The following is a 25,612-nucleotide window of genomic DNA, read 5'->3' on the forward strand; positions in this document are numbered from 1 at the left end:
AGCTTGGCTAGCATGATTAGCATAATTGAAGTACACTCAGCATTAGGGTTATGGACATGCCCTGGGGTTCCAGAACCATCCAAAAAGGTCACTGTGCTTCCTCAGCTGAATCCTACTGACATACTTTTACAACTATAAGTAAAATATAACCAATCAGTTGTTTCAGCAACAATAATTCAATTCAATTCAATTTTATTTATATAGCGCCAAATCACAACAAAAGTCGCCTCAAGGTGCTTTAATTATTTAGTTAATAGTAGCTTAAAGTATCTGCACCACCATGACTGAGGACACTGATTTTAGAGTGCATGGGCTTATGCAGTATAACACAGGTGACAGTTTAAACCTGCACATAAGCATCTGAGTTAAAATTCCATGTATTACTTTAATTGGTGGTATTTGGCTAATAATAGTATATGTATGTTATTATTTTCTTTTTTTACTTAGTTAAAACCCCCCAGTTAAGCAGTACTCAAGTGCTAGCCATGAAGCACATTTTACATTACACCATATAAAAGCACCATCTGGGTAAGCTAATGTTAGGTCTGCTAGTTGAATTTTGGCAAATTACTAGCATAACAATTTAGAAATTTGGGCCATATTATATATATTTTTTGTAGAATATAATTCTGTTTTTGATTAAATATCTGTGCAGTGTGTGACCATCTTAGAATATACTAATAGTATATACTATTACTTTAAAAATTATATATACTAACAGGCTGTTAGTCTTGTCAGTTAGTTGTTATGTGACTAACACTGTTAGCATTATCCAGGCATGTTGTATTATGTTATTTTGAGCATTATATATATATATATATATCAGGTCATGATAGATTGCTTATGCTTCATTTTGTTTGTGTAGGCTGTAAAGGTGAGGCATTAATGTCTGTTCATTTTATTTATTTATTTTTAGGGTAACAAAATAGCAATGTGAGTTGAACATAACACTTGCTTATCCTGTCTATCTGCTCAGACTAAAACCCTGTGCACACTAATAAGCTGTACTTAAATTAGTATTAGAGACACTGTATAGATTTGTATATATTGTCTCTGTACTGGTCGGAGAAGATATTACAAGGAATCATTGCTGCATCTCAATTCAGACGTTCAATAAATAAGTTTGAAAGGAGCTGGTGGTAAGAAGACAAGAGTTTTCAGACAAACCATACAAACAACAAAGAAAAAGACAATGAATACAACCCCCCCCCCCCCCCCCCCCAAAAAACATATTTAACTGTAGTAACCGAGGCTTAACATTACGAAGGAAAATGTACTGAATAATAGTCGAGTCTGAATCGCCTTTCTCGAAAATTCCTACTGTCCCATCTATATCAACTGGAAGGAGAGCCTCTCATCTGTGCTGTGCGCGCGCGGGCCCGCGTGTAGAGTGTTGAGTGTGTGTGTGTGTGTGTGTGTGTGTGTGAGGGAGAAGTGGGCAAAGGCTCCGCCTCACTCAAAAAGCGAGAGGGGGAAAAAAGGAAAAGCAAACTGATACACACCTCTCAATTCTGGCAGGAGGAAAAGAATAGGAGTGTTTATGAACCGTATAAGTAAACAGCAGGATAACCAGGCACACCGAGAGCCGAGGCTACTTCCCCCCGTAAAAACCGACACCAGGCACCGTTTCCCTGCGCCGGAGATTGTCCCGTTGCGTTCAGGATTAAGTTTTTATGTCATCTAAAGGTGGATCATTATCTAAATCCGAGATAACAAGCGAATTTGAAATGCGTAGCCTGCGATGCTATTTCTGGAGCCCCCAAAGCCGACGTTTGAACTCTCAGTAAACATCCAGTCGAGGTAGGATTCAAGATTATTGCAAAGGTGGTGTAAAATATGTCGGTGTGTGCTCCACCGGGGTATAGTTTTGAAAGCTATACTCGCATCGCTGTCCATGTGTCCCTGCGCCATCAGCAAGGAGAGACAAGGGAGGGTGGGAGTAGACATTAGCCGATACTCCACTTCATAGTGATGTGGAAATTGGCTTTATTAAGTTCCTAATGAGGCTGGGCAATTAAAAGGTAACGGTGAACATTCATTAAACGTCCAATCAAGATCAGCTATGAGTGCTTTAAATAAAATTTAAAAAATTGCATTGATATATTTTTTTTTTTTTCATTTTTCATCCGAAACCAGGAAGAACATGCACGGAAGGAGTTTGATTAAAAGTTTAGTACTGGTGCAGGCCTATTTTGCAGTTCTTCCTGGCATCAGTTTGGACATCTCTAATCAGCTGTAGCATACTAATTAGTGAGTGCCAAATAAGTTAATCACTCAATCAGATATCTATATGAGCATCTGCACATTTTCACACAGAGGATGGTCCTTCTATTTTTTAATTTTGAGAAGCACAGAGTAGGCACTGATTCTCATAACTCTCACTCCCTTTTCTTTTCTTTTTTTTTTTTAAACTGCATTTGGAGGCTCTAGTGAAAGAAAGCTTCAAGTGGAGGAGGAGGACGAGGAGGGCGGCTCCATTGTCTGGCCAGTGAAGGGGTGGGGATAAGAGGCTGTATGCAGATGTGCTGCTGGCAACGGACATCTGCTCTACCCCCTTGGGCATTGTCACAACAGGCAAGGAAACTTAGTGTGGAGCCTTCCTGCGGAGAAAAGACCTTTGTTAATGATGTGCAGGCCATGACCTGCACCCTTCCAGATCCCAGGGTTTGCATTTTAAACGCTACATTTAGCCGAACATTTAATTCGGCTTGCTTTGAATCAGATAATGTGGAGTTTCAGATATTCTGATTTTGTTTTTCCCAGCTCCTTCAGTCCCACCTGCAGCACCACCCTCCCCGTTTGCCTTTCCCTATCTCTCCCCTCATCTGCCAACCTTCAGCTCTGATGGGGGAGTTGTGGTGGTGGTTGAACTTACTTTCCTGTTGTCTTTGTGGACTGTGTGTGTTGAGATATGAAAGCTGGCCTCTCAAGGCAAATGCATCACAGGCAGCATCAGAGTGTACATGGCAGCTCCTATCAGGCCTTTTGATTCATCGCTGAAGGGGAAAATGCCAAGAAAATGCAAAATCACCGTTTTAATATTTATGATATATACATACATACACACACAGACACAGCTTGTGCTTCATGGTAGCGCTCGGTGTTGATGTGCCTGTGCGCCTGTGTTTGTACTGGAAAACAGGAGTCTCATTTGCCTCAACAGATATTCCCTGGTGACTGCTGGAGTCACTGTACTGTGATTAGGAACATGATTTGTGCTTGTACTGAGCACCGTTGTATATGGCTGATTTGCTGTGCAACATGCTTGTGTAGGGACTTATTTGTGTGTCTCCACTGTGTTATACCATGCTGGAGAGTTGAGATGCAAACTGGGGAGCAAGTGCACCAGAGCAGGAAAAGATGATAGTCTTTGAAAGCACAGCTGCTCTTACTGGCATGTGCCCGCTTATTTGGCATTTGCTTTTCTTTGGACAGAGGTCGCATGTTTTGTTTATTAAGAAAGCGAGCACTTACTTGAACTATATCCATGTCCCGTTGTTGATATGATTACTCTGTAAAGAGGAACAGCTAGAAGCACAACAACAGCAAAAGGAAAATCATAATCATGCATCGACTGCCTGTTTTGAAGTCACAGAAGCAAAGCAATTACAATTGGTTAATCATATTCTCAGAGCCTAATTCTCCATTTAACACAGTAATTTAGATGCTGCTGGAATAGCTCTTGTGAGCTCTTCTGACAATTCCCATAATGGCCAGAGTACTAACGGCTCCCTAAAACTTCCCGTAGGTTGGTTTGAGAGGATTGTACTGTCATGTGATTTTTTTGCTGTGCATTGTGGAGAGGGGGTAACGGGTGTGAAATTGCACTGTGCCAGTTGCAAGAGGCTGAAAATGTACCAACTATACCACAGGTCTCTTTGAGCATGACTGCAATTAATCTTTTATCGGATAAGTCTAGGTTTTGATTTTCTTTATGCGAGTTTTGTTTGAAAAAAAAAAGTCAACTACAGCTAATTATCCAGTTCAGTTTATTTCGTCACAGTTTGAAGTTGAAATTTGCATGTTAAAAAAACAAACAAAAAACCCCCCAACACAATACACAACAACAACAAAAGTTTTTTTGCACCTCAGCGCATGTGACACAGATCTTTAGACATCTTACAACTCAATCCTCAGATTGCATTAAGGCTTTGATGCTGAAAACAAAGATTGCGCTGTGATGTAGTGCACTTTGCAAACCGAGGGCTGAGCACTTGAGAGGCATTACAATGATGAGGGAACAGTTGTACTTTAATTATTCTTTGAGCAACTGTTGTGCTATGTTAACAACTGCTGCTGCCTGGTAATAGTTTTTTCTCAAAGAACACACATTTAAAAATCTGCTGTGTTTAGTTTAATTGGTGCATTTTGCAAATCTTCTGCACCTGCTTTCTCCCTGTGCTGTTGTGCTGTGTCTCTGAGTGTGTCGTTTTTTTCCTTCTGCTTGTCAAGGATAGTTTTGGGAGAGTGGATGTGGACTGCAGCAGACAGCAGCAGGTGTCTGATTCTCCTCGCTGATAAGACCTGTTTGCTCAGTGTGCTTAAAAGTCGCTGCGCTCTCTGACTCGCTGTTTGTACATGTGGGTGCCATGCACTCTTGTCTGCCACCACTGATAGGATATACACAGTATGGAGAAAGGAAAACATCCTCAGTGGTTGCTCTTATGTACAGCCAAACCCTTTCCCCCCTCCCCATACTCTCATGGGTGTATTCTTTATTTATTTTTTTTTACTTTGGTCCTGCAACACTGGCGTCTTACAAGCCTCTTTGAAAGCTTAGCCAATTCCACATAATGTATTTGAATTGCAGTTTAGCTAATGCAGCAGCCAGGAAATAAGCAAGTTCTAGCCCACTGCTGTATTTGAAAGCATTAAGATTTTTAATTGAGACAATCAAACGCAAAACTGCAGAATCATAGTGTTGCCAAAAGCTACACATTAAATCCAAAGTGATGCCATCACTGAGGTGCATTGTTGCTTGTACTGTTTTTGAGAGATGCTGCGTAATTTCTGGATGTCTGGGATCATATTAGGAATGTCACGATGCCATAAATGTAATAATCGCTACCAACAGGACTAATATTGGTAAAAAAAAGGATTAATACAATTCTGGATACCCAATTTGCTACTACATAAAAAAAAAAGTAGCTACTTAAACACGAACATTTCAGCATATATGGTAAAGTGATAGGAAACAGACTGAAGTGTTAAGATAGTTGCTGAGTAGCCTACTAATGTTACTATAAGCCTATGGAACATTTTGAATTTCACAATAGCAGTGTCAGTGGCCTCAAACAAAATGGTAAATAATACTTTGGATGTTGTTAATATGGACTGAAACTTACTCAGCTTGAATTCTATAAAAAGATCCAAATGTCATTATTTTAAGTGCTTTCCTAAATTGGATCTGTTTCCTCCCTTGGACTGAAAGCATATTGCATTTTGCCTTTTTTGAATTAATTATTGCCCCTTGATCGTCCATCCCAAACACAGAGTACTTCCATACTAAGCTGGAGCTACCGTAGCAGCTCCACTAGAAAATCTAGATTTTGTTGTGCCATTTGTAGTTTTTCCTGTTTTTGTAGATGACCTTATTCTGCTTCTTCGCATGTAAAGAAAGACTACATGGGGCGATCGTGGCTCAAGAGTTAGGAGTTCACCTTGTAATCGGAAGGTTGCCGGTTCGAGCCCCGGCTTGGACAGTCTCGGTCGTTGTGTCCTTGGGTAAGACACTTCACCCGTTGCCTACTGGTGGTGGTCAGAGGGCCCGGTGGCGCCAGTGTCCGGCAGCCTCGCCTCTGTCAGTGCGCCCCAGGGTGGCTGTGGCTACAATGTAGCTTGCCATCACCAGTGTGTGAATGTGTGTGTGAATGGGTGGATGACTGGATATGTAAAGCGCTTTGGGGTCCTTAGGGACTAGTAAAGCGCTATATAAATACAGGTCATTTACCATTTACAGTACTTAACAGGGTCAATAGCGGCTGTTTTTGATATTTGGATGCTATTCTAGTGATTGCATGACTACTATGTAGATTTTCAAATGGAAACACAAAGACTACAAAGAGTCTTTGGTGGTGGAGTTTAACTCTGCAATATTTCATAACATATTTTTAATATTACAATAGAGATATGACATGCAGTAAACAATTATTGAAGCATGCATATTTCACGATTCACACTCTGCATGTGTTTTAGTAGATTGTTTGTTAACATACCCTCCAAACACTGAAGAGCCTATACCTACTGGAATGAAATGGATTCGATTCTCAAATGTTTGCGTTCTGAATATGAATGCATGGTGTATGTACAGAAATTAACTTTCCTGCTTATGATGTAAATGCTCATACTGCCCTGAAAGTCAAAAGCTTTTTTATCTATTAACTATAAAAAGCTGAGCTGCATCATCCATGAGGCAAACTGGGTATGTGTTTAGGGGCTTGGACCATTTGGGGGTCCAAAAGTAAGTTTTTAAAAAAAATTTTATTTATTTTTGAAACCAGTCAAGAGTATGTTTGTATTTTCCTACACAGAATATTACTCATAAAATACAATCTTTCCATGCCAATCCCCCTTTCACAGATTAGTTTTCCCTCTTAAACCAAGCTCGCAATTTCCTTATCAGTTGAGGGCCTACTGCCTTTCATAATCAGAGATCCAAATAACCTGCCTCCACTCGTGATTGTTGCTTAGGAGGTTAATTATGCTCTCTCACTAACAACCTTCTGACATGTCATCTTCTAAATGGTGAAAAAGTGTAAGAAGATTATATAAGATTATATATTCTCCGTCAATGGGGAAAAAGACACTTTGTTAGTGGTTTTTGTGTTTGTGAAAAAATGATCTGATCATTGCACTTGCATGTTAACTTTGATTTGTGCTCTTTAGCCGCTGGAACCGGGAAGGTGAACACCAAGCTAGTTCAGAAGCTTGAGGGAGAGATGCAGTAGTGGAGAGTGGCACTGAAGCATAAAGTTACTGACATGTTTTTAAGTTCAATTCAATTTAATCAAGTTTGGTTTTATTTTAATAGTGCCAAAGCACAACAACAGTAACCTCAAAGCACTTAAGGTGAAACCAGACTGATCACTTAGATCTCCAACTAACTGAAATCAATTTAAAGTTTGACTCTTTTCTTACTAAGCATATTAACAAGTTTGGACAAAAAGGGCAGAGGCAGCACATCTTATCTTTCATCCACTGTATGTGAGGGATTGATTCAGCAAATGGGTGAAAAGAAAAAAGCATATATAGTCACAGAAATACAGCAGGCAATTTTTCAGTTCAGTTCAGACTCTACTTCTGATCTCTCACATACTTGCTAGCTTACATTAATTTTGGATTCGTGGGGAGGGGAAAAATAGTTGAAAGATTTGTTGGCTTTGTACCAATTCGGAGTCACTCGGGAAAGCCTGCCTGAGGTCGTACTGGCCATGCTTGGCAGTTTAAACATAGATCCTAAAAACTGTCGAAGCCAGGCATATGATATGTAAGTAATATGACGGGCCAGTAATGGGCTGCAGTCTCACTTAAAAAAAAATCCCTTAATCGATGTGCAGCTTAATCTCTGAATTTGGTGGATGTCAACAGTATATAAGGACGCAGCTAAGATGCAGAAAGTTTCTTTGACCTTTGCAGTTTTTATGTGTTTTGTACTTTTAGATTTTAAAAATGATTTTTTTTTAACAACATTAAAGTGGACATTATATTCACACGCTGTAGTTTCCATGCAGATGCATCTAAAGCACTTTGTGGAAATTATGTGCAATAATGGATGTTCCTAATGACATATCCTCTGATATGGATGGAAAATGCAATGCATGCCAAGAGGCAGCAGAACTGTTTTCCCAAGCTGTGCTGTCTTAAAATTCACGGCGCAGTTTTGGGACCGTGTTTTAAGCATATTCAAAGTGACAAAAGGCCGACATGGATCCACTCACTGCTTTTCGTCTCTTTGTGAACATGGGATAATTCACTTATAGATCAGCTTGATCACAAGATATGCAGTGAGTGTTCCCATTGTGTGCCAGTCATATAAAGGTGAACTGCAGCACACCAAGAAGCCTAAAGTGTTTGCAGATGAATCTACCGAGCACAAGTAACACTGAAAGGCATGGATCTTTAGGCGGTAGAAACATTTAACCTCAATATTGACAAGTGAGGTGCCTGTTTATACCACAGATTGGCAGCATTAGTGAAAATTTGGGATTCTACTGCACATGGAAGCTGAGGATGTGAATATTCATGCTCATAAACTAGCTGATGCACCGTGTGCTTATACCGGTCTGATTTAGATCATAACTTTGCAAAGGAAATGACCCAATTCTGATGCTTTGTACAGAATGAACAGGATACATCTCTAAAACATCTCAAAACAGCTTTTCCCATATGTGTTTGTAGCCCTTCATATGTTTTTGAATTTGGCTGTAACTAAACGTAAAAGACTCAACAGCGCCTCAGTGTGCTCTCACTGATCGCCATCGAATCTAAACTTACTATAAAGTTTGAAGTTGTGACAGAGTAGAACAATGACGGAGACTTAGAGGATGACAATCATGCAGAGACAACTTAAAGTCTGGGACGACTTAAATTTAAATTATTGCTAAAAAAAAGCAAAAAAGCTCTCTGTGTTAATTTTGATGTAACATCACTTCCTTTACATTTTTCTAATGAAGTACAGGGCTCTAAATAATGAATAAGAGCCGCTGTTTCTATCTCATATGTCTAAATTCCTTAATTTTTTAAATCCTGACATTACAAAACAGAGTACTGGGTTATGTTTCGTCTTTTCTGTAGTATATGTAGCTTTTTCGCATTTCTAGAAAAAGACAGAGGTGAAGAAAAGAGAAAAAGATGGCAGATGAGGGGAATGTAAAGCTGATTGATAGACACAGAAAAAACTTGGAGAGCAGTGGAGGAAAACAGGAGAAAGACAGGCATTTGTAGGAAGACAGTGTACGGTGAACTCTGTATTCCCCCAATAAAAGAAAAAAACCCCCAACAGATCTGGTTGTTGTATTTCCCATTCAACATTAAATAATATAAGGCGTTTCGAGCAGTGTTGTGTTTCTTTTTAAGTGAGGTACACTGCACTCTCCATAATGAAGAGTGTGCAGTACATGCTCTGCATCTATGTCTGATTGATTAAAGAAAAAGTCTGGATATTTGTTTTAGAATTTGAATGAGTTTTGCCCTGTGCAGAATAATATATTAAGAAAAAGGAAAAAGCCTGACCACTGCACCATGTTGATTAGGGCTCCATTAAACATGTGTGCCTAGGAGTCTGTAACATCATTCGAGCCTTTTAATAAGCACACTCTAGATTTTTCAAGGGGGGTGACTGAAGCCTATATTATAGTGAATGTGGCACAATATGTGATGAGGAAAGAGATGAGCATTTCTCTAAATTATTAACTCATTATATGATTGTAGGAAAGCTCTTGGCAGCAGTGGAAGAGCAGTGGTGGATGTTTGCTCTTCCTTATATTTATGATTGAGGGAGTTTGCTAACTCTTGCTTGGCTGTGTAATAGCCTCCCACCTGGCACGAACTATCACACTGTGGATTCACTGTTCCTTCTTAATGACTGTCTATTTTCCTCCATAGAAGTCCTAATTACTCTCAACTGCATTCATGGACATTATGCCAGAGTAAGACAGGATGAGGAGGGGAAGGATAACAATGGATGAAGGGTCATACTTTGGAGATCTAACAGGACTGTAATACACCTTTTCAACATGGAAAAGTGTGTGTGTGTGTGCCAGCGGAGAAAAAAAAAAGAGTTGATCTTCTCCCATTTACCTCCCCTCCCTCACTTGGCATAGCTGGAGCTTTAAACACCTGCCATTAACTTTCATGCAAACCACAGAGGATTAGGAATGAATAGTAGTACCAGGTTCCAGCTAGGTGTGCAAGTCGCTGTGCGTTTTTGCGATTGGTGTCTGCGTGTCACTTTTGCAGGAACTAGCAAACACAAAGCACCATCTGCACACAGCAGGCTGTCCTGACTGCCTGCTCTGCTCACTGGGGCAGAGAAGAAGCTTTCTGCGAGCATTTTTTAAGAAACTGACTCTGCTTCTGCAGTGGCTACGCTGGTTGTTAATGCTGACAGCTAATAATGTCCTCCTGGATGACTGTGCTTCGCTGGAGCCAAAGAGAATAGACAGAGACTAATGAAGAGAGGCAGGAAGTGAAGGAGAGAGAAAGACAGGAACAGATAGAGAGGAGAATACCAGTGGGGCGTTCAGCTCTCGCACTCCTAGCTGGTGAAGTTTCCTGCAGATTACACACATATACACACAGGCTGAAAGTGCAGGCACATGTACTGTATTTAAATTCTTCGCTGTTTTTTTCTTCCCCGTTCCTTCTTAATCGCTCTCTCCTGTCTCTTGAGGGAGGTGGCATAAAGAGGAGTAGGGGGGAGGAAGCAAGCTCCATTGTGTCTCTGCAGAGACCCTATTCCAGTGCAGCTGACATAGACTTGTGTCAGGAGGATCCATCCTGCTGATTTAGGCAAGCTGTAAACTGAAAGAGATGTCTAAAGTGCTGAAGTGGGCCCTGGCCAGTGGAGAGATGGCTCTGTTTGTTTGCCATTCTGCTGAGCACTACTTCACAGAGAAAACTTTTCTGTCCAAATTTGCTGACGAGGAGAAAAGGGACAAAAAAAAGATGGAGTTTGGGTTTTGAAAGTCACTCATGGGGGCACACAATGCTTTGGCCATTGTGGCTCTTTGACACTGACATTTGGACTTGGTGGTCGAAGGGGTGGAAAGAGTTAAAAGCTTACTTTTTTCAGCTGTCTCTTAACAGACAAACCTTTTTTGCCACTGCTCACAATTCTCAGAGACAGCAGTCATTGAACCTTCCTACGACATGAATATGCATGATAAGTCCGCTTTCTTCTCTGCCCTCTGAGCTGTATTTTTTTTTCCACCCAGAGACCTGTCGTGTTGTGTTTGATTGGCCCTGACATTTGAAAAGGTCCTTGAATAAAAAAAAGAAAAAAAGAAAGTTGTTTATGACAACTGGAGAACTCTCCTCGCAGCAGAGTAAAAATGGCATTTTGAAAGGAGCGCAGCGCCTGCATGTTTAAATGCTAATGGCTCTGCAAATGTGCGTGCTAATAGGATATTTTAATCTGGAGTAGTGCAGTACGTATACTTTCAGCATGCATGCACACTTTTTGAGTGTTACTTCTAATAGCAGTAGAAGGTGTGACAGCTTATTTTATTAACTGAATGTGGGGGTTTTTTCTAATAAAAGATTCCATTCTGTCTTTATGGAAGTGTGGACATTATCTAAAGACAAAGAACAGGCTTATACCCAGGAAAAAAAACCCTTAGGGAAATCTGTTTGTGAAAATCAGGCATCTGCTATGTATTATTGCAATGGTTATGATGCATATAAAGTGTAACAGCTTATTTTACAAGCTTACTGATGCTGTGTGGCAGAGTAAGGCTCTTAGTCCTTAAGAAAGGGCCCTTGGGGTTCTGGTTGGGTAGCACTGTTGCGAGGCATCGGCTCCTTGTTTTCTTTGCAGTAGCCAGCCAGAAGTGCCAGGAATCTCACTGGAGATTCATCGGCTTCTGAAGTGTTTTATCTAGTTGTTCTTTCTGCCCTTTAGGTTTTGCATTGTGTCAACATGAAACAGTAAAAGATGAAGTTGAATCTGAGGCAGTTTTCCCACATTTTTCTCCAAAATAAAAAAAAAATATATTAAAAATTATAGATGTGTATATATATATATTCCTGTCATTATTGTTACTTTATGTTTTACCCACAAACCATGAAACAATTGCCAGAAAATTCAAAAACTCATGTATTATATATGATACACTAGGTTTAAGCCATGTCTGCACTGACCTGAAAAATATAGACATCTTTATTTCCAGCATATGGTTTTGGTAATATGCCTATAAGCATATAATATACTCATTACCTGTAAATTGCAATGGAATCTGAAGTAATAGTTCTGTTTTTTTTCAGTGATCATGTGAAGGACTGTGAACAACAGCAGTTTACTACCTACCTTTTTGAACCATCACAGATGATCCAACCTTCTTAGCACAGCCTCCAAGACACTATTTTTAGGGAGTATGGCTAACTTGTCGTTATCTCTGGAGGGTTTTTAGACTAATGTGCTTTGCAACATTAGTGAGGTAAAATGTGACACTGAGAAAAAAATTCTTTTTTCTAGGGTCTATCTACTCATCCTTGGCATTTTGTTTGCACTGTTATATAATTTCAGTTATGAGTCATTTAAGAAGGAACAAAGGGTTTTGATTTGGAAAGCTAGGTAACTAGATGGCAAGCTCCTTAGACAGGGTGTTTAAGTGATTAAAGGCTCAGTTGCACAGCCCTAGTGACTTGAACTATTTTCTTGATTTAAATCCACAAATTGATGGTTGTTCTAATTTTACACTTTCACTGTAATATTTATCTGTGTTTGTCTTTGAGTGGGTGCTTCAGACAACAGAACAATAAAATTCCAAATTTATATTTTTACTTTTTTTTAATGCCATAATTTTAGCTATCCAGTCCAGATTATTGCTTTCTGCGTGGCACATTTTCATGCATTGAACAGCCTCTTTACTTGCATAAATACTGGCAGGATTCCAGGCGGAAAAAATCTGGCTGATATCCATGAAACCATTTGACTCCTAAAGCACACTGTTAAGTGAGAGGATGCACTTCTCCTTGATTTAAATGAGCAGTGGGTATCAGCAGTTTAGCTCCTGCGGAGCATCAGCCCCACACACACACACACATGCTTACACATTGTCACATAAGATAAGTTATCTACTTGTTGCTGTATGGAGAGCTAAAGCTTCTGTTATGAAAAATGGGCTATTATCTTCTTATTGATCACATTGTTGATGAGACAAATGGCGGAACTGATAGATGGAGTTTTATCACCTTAACTGTTGTCAGTATGAATATGGATATCATCAATGTTTGGCGAGCCAGAGGCTAACGCTTTGATTCTGTGCTGCTGAGGTGCTCAGTGGGACGGTTGGCTTTTCAACTCGTCAGCTTGTTCGCACAAAGACATGTTTGATTTCCCCCCCATGTAGAGATGTTTGATTCCTGGTCCTGAACAAAAAGGATTTACTGTGGGTTAATGTTTCACTGAGCCAGAGAAAATCCACAGACTTGGTCACTCCTACTCAGTCCTCTGTGAGTACCCCCCTCGGGACTCTTCGTGAGGTTGGAAATAGGTGTTGCTGGGCTTTTAAGGCAGCTTTAACAAACTCTTGACATCACATACATCTAAGCTCCACGTACTTTTATTCTTCACTTTTATTCTTAAACTAAATATCTGACATGCCGATCTACCTCCAAGCATCTTTTTAGCTGATCAACATTTTTCCAATAATTAAGTTTTGTGCCATGAGGAGAGAGGGGTGTGCAGTTCATTGCTATTGCCATTGTCAGCGATTTTGCTGACGCATGAGCTCCGTGTAATACCTACAGCTCTACTGAATGTGCTGTTTAAAATGGCAGCATAGTCAAATATAAAGAAAGTGAGAAGTCGCATTATCCAGGTTAGACATGGAGCCAGTGCAGCATTGCTGGAAGCAAATTTTTTTTTCATAAAATTCACATACAAAACGAAATACAGGATTTCCTGACACCAGTCAGGGTGGCTGTAGCTCAGGTGGCAGAGCAGGTCATCCACTAATCAGAAGGTCGGTGGTTCGATCCCAGGCTGCATCCTGGCTGCATGGCAAATATCCTTGGGCAAGATACTAACCCCGTGTTTGCCTACTGGTGGTGGTCAGAGGGCCCGGTGGCGCCAGTGTCCGGCAGCCTCGCCTCTGTCAGTGCGCCCCAGGGCAGCTGTGGCTACAATGTAGCTTGCCATCGCCAGTGTGTGAATGTGTGTGTAAATGGGTGAATGACTGAATGTAGTGTGAAGCGCTTTGGGGTCCTTACGGACTAGAAAAGCGCTATACAAATGCAGGCCATTTTACCATTTACCAGTCATTGTGTCCTGGTATTCTAAATATTACCCATTAGACTGTGTTTTAACACCATTTTTCTTTTTTTGTGCCCTGAGAAAAGCGTTTTCATTTGAATGCGTACAGAAATGTGAAATGATGATAAACTTGAAGGTTATATGCTTTCTGCTCAATTCAGCCTCAGGGGAAGTTTGAGCTTGTGAGATATTTCAAATAACTCAAAGAACATAGTTTTTTCTGTTCCAGTTTTTACTTACTCGCCAGTGTCTTCTCTCCCTTGGTTAAACCTCATCCCTGACCTTTCTCTTCTCTGCTCTTTTTCTTCACAGTTAAGCTCTCTGTCCCTTATTTTTCTATGAATATCAGTCATGACTCCTAATCCGTCTGTGCCCTTGTCTTATCCCCCCTTCCAGTTTCATCTCTGTATGCTTTTACTCACAGGTGGTGATTTTTTGTTTTTTCATAGCTGGCTCTTTATGTTTCTTCTCTCTGGTGTATGAATACTGGCTTCTGTCCTTGCATGGGGGTTTCATCTTGGTATGACCTGACTTATACACACTTATATACATGAAAGCAGGTGCACACACACATGCCTGCACACAGACAAAGGCAGGAAAGCGTGCACATGTATGCAATTATATGTTGTCAAGTTAGTAATTTCACAAAGAAGCTGAAAAGAACTCCCACAAGCTTGGCTGTCCTCAGAGGTGAAATGAATAGAGATAAAATGTCATTAAAAAGAAGTTCTTTCAGTTTGTCCTGAAACTAAATGTTCTGTGCAGGTAGTAGTCAGAATTGAGAGAATAAAACCTTAAATGAAGACTATTTGGAATGATGTCCATGACCATTGTCACTATCTCATGTCTGGCTCCCCATCCTCAAGCCTTTCATGCTGGGCAGACTTTCTCAGACCCCCTCCCTAGAGGCACGATGCAGCCAGACACCCACCTTGGCCCCAGTTCCCATCCGACACGTCTGTGTTTTTTGGTGTCTGTCTCTATATGCGCATACATACAGTGTGTGTGTGTGTGTGTGTGTGTGTGTGTGTGTGTGCAGCAGCGTTCAGCGATGTTCTCACAGCCCAGCTGAGACTGACAGATGGAATCATTTCACACACAGACAGAAAGGCAGGATACAGGAAACCGGGGTGTGTTTAATAGTCCTGGTGCTGCTGTGGTTGGTATTAATCTAGGTCAGTGGCGTTCAGCTCACGGCGAATTGGCCTCTGGGGCAAGCTTGGCCTTTTCGTAACCCCATTTACTCCCTATTTTCTGTACTTACAGTCCAGTTGCCATATGTAGTTTACCATTATAAAGAACCTTACAAGATGTTTTTGGCTGTTTAGTGTTGGGCATATTACTACTGTACCTGCTTTAGTTGACCTTTTGTAATCAGAGCCCACTGGCTTTGTAGCAGGCCAGATGGCTCACACCAATTAAAGTCTCTCGACCTTGAAAAAATGCTCCAAGACGTTCAGCTCACAGCTTAGTAACTTACTTTCATTTTGTTCTAGTTATTTTAATGCGTACGAGACCGCTTACACTTTTGACAGCTGAGCTAAGCTCCTGGTGACAGTTTTTCTACTCAGACATACTGTTGGTAAGGCTGTGCATGGAACCACAAAACCTGAAATCATAAATGCTGTCAAGTATTCAAATGTTAGCATGAGACTGAACTTTTTTGGTTTTACAACAAAATCCAAAGTTTGATAAGATTAAACCAAAGTTCCAAAGTTTTAGGAGGCAGGAGAAATTACGGGGGAGAAACTTTTTTATTGTTTTGTGGACCCAAGAACAGGATCCAGGAGTTGAACACAAACTGAGCTTTTAATGCTCTTAAATCTAGAGCAGGGGTCTCGAACTTAGCAAGACTCTACAGAACTTGACTGCATGCTAAGGTGGCACTTCAGCCATTTGATTCATGTTACAGCAGCTCATGAGTGCATGAACATGGTGCAATAAAAGTACTTTTAGAAGTACATTTTTCCAAATACTTACATTTACTTAAATTTACTTGAGTGGGGTTAGGGGTTGCCACTTCAGCATGCAGTCAACTTCTATACGATTGTTAATGACCTACTAATTTTATTCAGGTGTTTTGCAACAGGGACACATAAAAAGTATCAGGACACCGACCCTCGAGGACTGGACTTCGAGACCCCTGATCTAGAGAATCACATGTCAGTGTGGATTGGTGCTCTGCAATGCATTAGCTAAGCAAGTCCAAAATCCAAAAAACCATCAAATATTCAGAAATTGCATGGACTACAAATTCAGGAAATACAAGAAATACAGGACAAAGGAAGACTAACACAATATATACACAGGAGATAGAAAACAGAAGAAGAAACAGGTGGGGAAGCTGAACACAATCAAGACAACAAGCTGGGGAAATAAAGCAAAACAAAACAGAAGAAGAACAAACAGCTTCCAAAATAAAACAGGAAATAAAATAAATGGAAACAAAAGACATACAGAGATGAGACAGGAGGAGCACAATGAAAAAACACAAGATAACTAAATGAGAAAATCAGTAGTATTTAAAACTAGCATATACTGTACGTCTCAGGAAATAAGGAATTCATAAGGGAAAAAAACTACTTGTGGTATACCACTTGTACCCAACATTTACCAACATTTGTGTTCATTCTTGAGTAGAACTTCCAAAAGTGTCCAGAAATATGAAGGCCAGAGTTTGCTTTCATAAATTGACTTCAGGTTTTTTATGCAAACTCAAAATCTGAAGATGTAAAAAAAAATTTAAACACTAGTCAATGGATTTGATGTTGGGCTTAATAAATTAAGAAGACAGCATTTTAAGAAAGTTCAGGAAACTTAAGTAATGATTTACATTTTTGTCTCATTACTTAGTTCTTTTAAAAAAATGTGAGCATTTGCACTCTTGTCATGAATTAATCTCTACAGTTTAATTGATTTTTCAGTTGGTTCATATTCATCAGGTGCTCAGCAGAAAAAGACAGATCATCAAGTTCAACAATTAATATTACCAATGGCCAACATCACCACACAGAAGTGTTTTTTATTAGACTAAAATCATTCTGAAGGGACCACTGAAGTTGTGGAAAATGGTATTTGTGGTGTTGTTTTATTTTTGTCTCTGTATTTCAATTAAGTGATTAAACAATTATTTGTGTTTCGTTTTTATTTATAGTAAGTGCACTGCAAGGATTGTTTGAAACATGATTCTGGCATTATTTATGATTAAACATCAAACATTATTTGATACAGGTCTAAATTTTTGTTTAGCTTTGACTTGGCACTCAAGTCCTACAAATATTAATTACATTACTGTGCAATCTGAAGAAGAATTAGTGAACTTCTAGATGGTTTTGATGATCAGTTCACACCTAAGCAGGTTTTTTTCTGGCTTAGAATGGGTCTTTTCGGAGTTTTTGTTAGTTTTTTTTGGCACAAATTTATGCACTTTCTTGTGATGTAGGCCCATTTGAGAAACAAAGATGTCTATTGTAATCAGGCAAATGCAATTACACTACTTTGGCCCTTTGGCTCTGGCTAAATCCTCTTTAGGGTTGCCAAAAATCCAATATGTTGGAAAAAGCCTGCTCAATTGGGCAAATCCAGTACAGTTTGTAAAACTGAAACAAACAGGGTGTGTTTACTCTTACTTTTTGAAAGAAAAAAAATAGAACTATTTGATTTAATTGGAAGAGAAAGTTGGGTATTAGCTCATGATGGCTCTTTTTTGGTGCCATGCAACTTATTAGACAGTATAACTCCCAACCTGGTTGCTCATGCTGCATCGTAACATTTCCTTAATTTCCTTTCATTATCATGTCTAGCATTCATCCCCAGGGAATTTGATCTCTTATGCTGACCTTGAAGAGAATCTGCCCCAAATTTCTAGTGTAATGCTCCTACATGTAAGAGTAGCACGCGCGGAGTTTAGCACCCAGGACTGGTCTTCGTCACTTGCAGAGATAGGACCGAGGTCACTGACATCATGTTGAATGAAAGCAGAATAGTATGATTTATTATCACAGTAAAAGCCTATTGCTAAAAAGGGGTTTATTGTGACAAAGCTCTTTACCTGTCAGCTTAAGTAATAGAAATTTAGGCATGATTGTTTATGTGTGTGTGTGTTTTTACACGAAAAGCGCTCGCTGAGTTGAGATCAGTAAATCCGCATATAGCCTGTCAGGCAATAGAGAAACAGCACCACAGCAGAATCATATTTAGAGACGTGTTTACAATGTCTTTTTTTATTTAATTTAGACGTGGACCCTCTTTGTTGAGTCTTCAGTAGTCTGTGTAGTTTTGGGATGCTGTGTATAAATAAATTGCCAATTATGACAGCGGATATTTCATGCCAGACTTTGTTTATGTTCATTAGCTGTAAGGAACTAGAGAAAGGTGGTATGCAGGCTATGCTGAAAGCCTCGCTGGGTTAGGGTAACAGGCTACTGTGCACAATAATGTCACAGTTATGCGTTTCCTGGGTGACTTAAACGAATAGGCATTATTACAAAATTGTGCATTAGCCCAAGTCAGCAGTTAGTACTGCAGCGGTCTCATTTCATTTAGAGCTGCGAGGAGAAAACGACGGTGAGAATGTGAGAGGGAGGAGGGGGAGCCGGCGAAGGGGAGAAGATGGGGAAAATGGTTCAGAGAAAAGGCGATGTAAAGGAGAAATAGAAAATTAAAGGACGCTGACTGCCAGAGGCTGACAGGACATGCGAAAGGAGGTAAAAGGATACATGAAGAAGCCCAAAAATGGACGGACAGACATTGGGGATTGTGATGATGATGGAGAGGCAGAAAGAGGAAGGCTGTAATTGCCAGTAACTGGTGTATTTAGACAGGGAGGAAGAAGAAGCCTGCCAGGAGAAGGGAGGTGTAAATCAGTGGTCTGAGTGACAGCTTTACGTGCCCCTCAGAGCCCCAACTATCCGATTAATGAGAGGAGAGAAACCTTAACTACCTTCGCCTCGCTGCCTCCTCTGTTTCTGCTACCTTGCACTTTCAGGGACAATAATCATAGACTCTTAAGGTGTAATTTTTGGTAGCTGGCACAGAAGTATTTCTCAAAATGTTGACTGTAGGATTTCCCTGTCCATTGATGTGCTGCATTAATGAGATTTAAGGCAGTTAGTGTCCAGAAATCTTGGGGATTCTTGGTTTCTAAACTACATTCATCCTTGAATGAACTGAAGAAGCGTATTTCCTAAATGTCACACTTTACCCTCAAAAGGATGAAGGCTTTGACTGGCAGATGTAGACACAAGGCTTCCATATGAAAGATTTAAAGAAAAGGAGATGAAAAAGAAAGAAAACTGACAGATCTTGAGATTATTGCTAGAGGAAAGAAATTTGAATGTTTTTTTATAAGCTTTAGAAGGTTAAAAAAAAAAAAAGAAGAGAAGTCTTTATAAGATTTATCTCAAGGCCACCAGGTCTCTCTTTAGCTTTTGTGAGTCTTTTACTGCATAACCATACTCGTGCAGCTCAGTTCTTTTTTTGTGTGTACAGACTGTTCATCACCAAGTTCACATAGTTAAACTGGTTCACTGAGGTCAAGGGCTGGAAGCTTGGTTGATGAGCTAAAAAAAGGATACAGCTCTTTTTTTTTTTTTCATGATGAGAACTCTCCCTTGTAGTAACTCCTTCTGAGATATTTAAGGCGTGCACGTGTTTTGTAGCTTTGCTTCATTCTGTGCCTTTTCACCTTCAGCCAAACCCACAGGTTTCTTAATCTGGAAAGAGGGCTCCTCTGAGAAATGGCCTCAGTCAGAAAAAGACCTCTTCACTTTCACTATTTCACTTTCTCTTCTCTCCGTCTGTGTATTTAGTGGTATTGCCAACCTAAACAAGATCTCCTAGGCTGCAATTTTACGCACTTCTCTTCACAGAAATTCACAGAAAAAGTTTGAGCACGAGTAAAAGAGATGTAACACCGAGAGAGATTTGTGTGTGAAGTGATAAAGTGGCTTTTTGTGCTCCTGAAATTTCTTGATGTCCACAGTGTCAGATTGAAAGGCGCTGTATAAATTCATAACCTCTTGATGATGCAACTGCTGCGACAAAGCAATGTAACTCCTGGCGAAGCACTCAAAAGATTTTATTGTGGCATTTTGATAAAGATTTTACTCTCTCTGCATTGTGCTTGGGAGCACATCTGTGGTGCACATCTGCCACCTCTCACAACCGTTAAAAAGCTATTAACTTTGAGCAAATCTCAGCTTGGCGCCTCATTTATTCACCATTAAAGTGCATAAAAGAACTATTCTTTAAGTCCATCTTGCGAGTGGCATTTAAACTGCAGCTGAGTGCATTTTTTGGGGTCCGTGTTTTTGAGGGTTCAACTCTTACTGTGTTACACTCCGCAGATATGTTGGAGATGGAGTTATATCAGAACCTGTGTAGATTTCTTTTAGTTGAAACTGAAAACCTGTTCAAAATTCAGATACTGAGGACTATGTGGTGGACGGCACATTGGAGGCCAAACTTATGAACCTATAGTATGTTATCCTAGATCAAGGCCATCATCAGAACAACTCATTTCACATTGTGGTCCACATAAGTCGGCCAGACAAGTGAAACTGTAGTAAATGAAATGAAAGAAACTTGTCAGCCTGACAAATTTACACAATTGTAAAATAATAAATGTTTCAATTAACAGAAAGGGTTCTTGTAGTTCATTGCGGGAGTATCCTATGATTATAAATGAGAGAGTTTCTGTTAGTTCACAGATAATGTCCGTTTTTTGTTTGTTTGTTTGTTTTTTTCACTGTGGACCAGCTGTATAAGACAGAAATTTCAGTAGTTGACCATTTATTTGTTTATCAATCAATTAATTAATTACAATAGTAAGGTATAAATGTCCATGGGAGAGCTCTTTATCCAGAGGAAAAGCTGTAAAACTTATTAAAATATGTTTAAAAGTCCAAAATGTATCCCCCCTTTCACATTTTTCAAAGTCGTCTAGTTCTGTAAGTCCATTTGGGGTCTGATTCTCGCCCCTGGGCCTTATGTTTATTACTCCTGCTCTAGATTAACAGTATACACCTTCAAAATGGTCTCATCTAAGCATTATGGCATGCAGTCCAACAGTGCATGAAATGCATCCAGGTATAAAGGCAAGATGCAATTACAAAGTAACACTTGTGGACTGGCTATACTGCAGAAACTGTGCGCACTAAATGTCGTGTGTCTTTGTCGTAAATCACACTGTAGCTCATAAAAGGCTGAAGTTTATATGTAGTTGTAGTAAATGTTTTTTCTGCCTGCGCAGTTAAGAAGTTACCAAGAATACTGTGAGGTTTGCATCACTCGACAGATCAAGCAACAGTTACTTTAGTCACACTCTAACTGGCTCACAGTCGCAGACTTGTGAACATGAGTACCTAAACACAGCTAACAGTCCTGTGTGTGTGTGTGTGTGTGTGTGTGTGTGTGTGTGTGTGTGTGTGTGTGTGTGTGTGTGTTGGGCAGAGTGAGCCCTCTTGTAGGCTGAGCCAGACAGTCTCAAGGGTTGTGTATTTCTGTTGTTTGCATATGTGTTGAGTGTGTGTGTGTGTGTGTGACTTTGTCCACTCTTTCTCTTCCTCTCATCCAACTCTGAGCACGTATTTTCTCTCAGGTCAATCCCCTTATTGTTAAGTTACATAACAGCACTTAGTGAAGTAACAATCTAGCGGTGACGGTGCTAAGGGCCGCAGGATAACTGTACTTCCTCTCTGGCACTCCTCTGACTGAGAGCTGTGCTTAAAGTTGTTGTTGACATTTCAACCCGCTTAGTGGAGTTGAAATGTTTCTTTTTTTTTTCTTTTGAAAATGGAGTGGATCTGTTTCTTACATGAGTCAAAATGTCTGGAATTAATTTATGGAAATGAAGTCATATTTACCACAGTTTGGGGTTTTTTGATGAAAAAATTGGAGCTCTCAAACTGCTGAGGAGGCCATTCCTGGAAGCCTGTGTGGTTTGCCATCCTGTCATTTGAGGCATGGGAATATAAATGTCATATTTGAAATGGTTTTTAAGGTGTAGATGATAGCAGCAGAGGTTTGGGGCTGCGTGTCTTTGGTATAATTGATAAACTGAAAATAGTACACTTGGTCATTGGTTGGTTAATGGTTTATTGGTTTTAATATTCAGTAATGGCCAAAAGTTTTGACCCATCCCTCATTTGTTTATATTTTTCTTCCAAGGAGCCAGGCATTGTTGTAATTTTTAAACTGGTCTTGAGCAATAGTTCTCCAGGCTTTCTGTGGGGTTTTCAACAGTTTTCTTTAAACACTGGTTTCTTTTTCACTCATTTTCAGCCAAATCCTTGCACCTGACCATTTCCAAAAGAATGCCTTTTGTTTGCTTGTTAAGCCACTTAAAAGTGATCATCCAGGCATAAAAAGCCATCTAATTCAAGGGATCAATCAGTATTCATGTCTGAATTGTGCCTTTAGTCACTTTGCTACTAGCAGATTGTCACAAAATCACGTCATTTATTTCCATTTTTTTTAGTTAAATATATGAAAAATGTCAAAGATAAAACAGTTTGATAGGACAAAAATCCAATTTTTGGGAACAACAACGTGATTCCTAAAAAACTGTTTGCCAAAAGCAGTAGCTGAAAGTCATGTCTTTAAGAAAAAAAAAAGCACATTTAGCAAAGACCAGACACAGGACTTCAGAGATGCATCTGGCCTTTCAGCTGATCCAGCTGCCTCATCAGAAATGCTGTTAATGGAAGGGTGGATGTCAGGAAACCATTCTTAAAGATAGAAATAGGGAGAAAAGACTGACGTATGCCACGTTACAGAAGAACTCGACTGAAAATCGGTGGCAACTGGTCTTAGGCAGGGATGAATCCAAACTGAAAATGTTTGGCTCAAATTGTCATCAGTATATATGGAGAAGGTTAGGAGAGAGATGCAGTGGGTGTCAACAGCCATCTGTAAAATACAGAGCAGTCATGGTTTGGAGCTGCATTCCTGCCAGTGGTGTTGGGGATCTTGGTAAAATTGATGGTAGATCTTCAGATTTGAATCCAACATACAATATCACCTGGAGAGCATCTGATTGGCTACAGGTTCATTTTTCAGCATGGCAACAATTTTAAAAAATGCCAATGCAGCTATTTCTCATGTCTGAAACAAGAAAAATAAAGAAACAGGGGGAGGTTCAAGACATCTGCACAGTATTCTATATAGGCCTAAATTATATAGTATTCATATGTAAATAACCTTATGTATCACATCAAAAGAACCATATAAAAGCAAGTTCTATTGATGTGGAATGTCTCACTGTTATACGTGCATATAGCTGCCATGACAGCATCCACTGGTTAGCAAAGTGCTGAATCTTAGTTGTTTGAAACTGAGTAGCTTTGACTGAATCCACACATTTAGTGATTCATAAGTCATTAGCCAATGAGTATTTCCTTTCTGAGTCCAGAAATAACTAACTTACAGCTGAACTTAATGTTTCAGTCAGTATGACTTAAAGTTGGTGGTTCGATCCCCATCTGCTCCAGTCTGTATGCCAAATATCCTTGGCCAAGATACTAACCCCATGTTGCTCTCCGATGCATCCATCAGAGTGTGAATGTTAGATAGAAAGCGCTTACATAAAGCATAGAAAATGTGCTTGTATGAGAAAAAATACATCCATATTTTGTGCTGTCTATGATTGCATAATATAAGAAAAACAAGTGTGAACCCTATAATTCTATCACCCTAATGCAGTTCGACAAAGTATAGTTTTAAATTAAAAATTAGAGTCTGATAGATGCCTTGGGTGGTTGATATTCACCTATTGCACATGTAGTGGTACAGGCATATATAAAGTGCGACTACACACGTTTTTTAATCATGCATAATACACAAGTTTATTTGGAGTCTTTTAAAAATTGTACAGTATTGTATACGGTATACAATACTCGCAGTGCTGCAGCTCTTGTAGCACAGTCTGTTCTGCTTAACAGACATATGCAGAGTCTTCACTGTGAATTGCAAAGTAATTTGTGAAATGAATTCCTGAAAAGTTAATGAAATGTTAGCCTCTCCTTTTCAGAATAACTCCAGCATACAGTATGTATTTATATGTATGAATGTCAGCCAGTATACATAATTTTACTGCTCTTTGAATATCTGCATTAGCATCGGCCTGCGATATTCAGTATGCGTTATTAAAAATAAACGGAGAGCTCATTTGTTTCATCTTGTTTCTACACAAGCTTCTCTTTAAAAAGCTAGTTATACTAGATGTCACATCATTGTGATAGCATCATTTTCTTCCCATCATCACATTGTCTAAGCAACTCCGTGTAATTATACATCACTCCAAGTTGTTCTGTCTGCACCGGTCGCTGCATCATTACCGACATCTTCTTGTGTTACAGAGTTTGTCCACCAAGGCAGCCATCAGCAAAGTGAAGTCTGTATCAGGAGAGCTTATAATTAATGGCCAGATTCACTTGTGACCTATAGGGTTACGTCTTTTGCAGCACAGAATCAGAGATGCCCATGCATGTCTCCTCCGGTCTATTCATAGACGAGGCAGAGTGACTCCCCCGCCTCTGAGTGACTGTTTCCTGCTTTCACTCTTGCTCAATTACTTCTCCTCTGACTCCCACATGTGGGTCTCCAGCTCTTTGGCAGGGAGGCATATCTTGTGGAGGAGGCAAGCTGAAGCACAGCTGACTGGTGGGGCGAGCTGAACTGTGCTTGGGTTTAAAGAAAGACGCCAAACTGTGGCACCTCCTCCGGTGTTGCTTTTAAATTCCCTTTCACTGCAGTGCACTACACCTCCCCTCGCTCCCTCCCAACAACTGGCCAAATTAAAATGCACCATCAATTCATCACTCAGCCACATTGTTTAGCCCACCCCGCGCCCCACAAAAACACACCGGTTATAATTGCATTTAGAGCAAATATCGATATATCATCATGTAAATGGTAACGCGAGAGCCATTCTGAAAGTGTAGCACTCTAGGATTAGGCCCAGAGGCAAAAAATGGAAAGAAACGGAGAGCGCAGAGTTATAAAAGTGCTGACAGACATACAGTTAAAATGTAGGAGGATAGTGTCACGCTGTACTCATCCTGTTAGATGATGTTTTTCTAGTACTTTCTCTCCCACCTACCCCCTTTTATGTCTTTATTCTGCTGATACAACCTCCTCCTGTCTGCTGACTAACTGACCCACATTCCTCTGTGTGCCCTCAGTGTGTGTGTGTGTGTCTGTGTGCCTTCCTGTACCATCCTCTCTATCTTTGCCTGCCTGGCAAAAAAAAAAAAAAACTAAAAAAAACTGTGCCGTGTCCCTCAGGCTTCAGCAGGAGCCAATTAGAAGAATGCTCTTTAGAGTAGCATCAGTCACTGAAGTTAATGATTGCTAAAATGCCTCATTTATTTACTCACTCCCCGTTTTTCTGCTTGCTGCTGTGTTTTACTCAATTTGGAAAGCACGGGTTGCACAAGTGACATTTCTTAATTAATTTAAATAAAATGTGCTCTCTGGGACGAGGCTCCCTCTGGTGGAAAGACCAGCCTCTGCAAGGTAAATTAATAAACATAGTAAACGAAGCGATAATGAATTGCCTGATGACACTTCAGACAGTCCAGAAATCGTGATTGGAAGATGTTAAGACTGTATTTAAAATCTATGGTAATCCCAAAT

At 39.9% G+C, this 25,612-nt stretch overlaps 1 protein-coding gene across 1 annotated transcript in view; it reads left to right on the plus strand.

Annotated features, from left to right (window-relative positions):
* Positions 1–1,342: 1,342 nt before the first annotated feature.
* Positions 1,343–25,612, plus strand: part of ctbp2a (C-terminal binding protein 2a) — an 86,981-nt gene continuing 62,711 nt past the window's right edge. Inside the window, exon 1 of the mRNA XM_082557349.1 lies at positions 1,343–1,800. The gene's annotated coding sequence lies outside the window, so the exon portion shown is untranslated. The remainder of the gene's footprint in view (positions 1,801–25,612) is intronic.

This window comes from Aulonocara stuartgranti, assembly GCF_965226115.1.
Source record: "Aulonocara stuartgranti genome assembly, chromosome: 13".
NCBI classification, from domain to species: Eukaryota; Metazoa; Chordata; class Actinopteri; order Cichliformes; family Cichlidae; genus Aulonocara; species Aulonocara stuartgranti.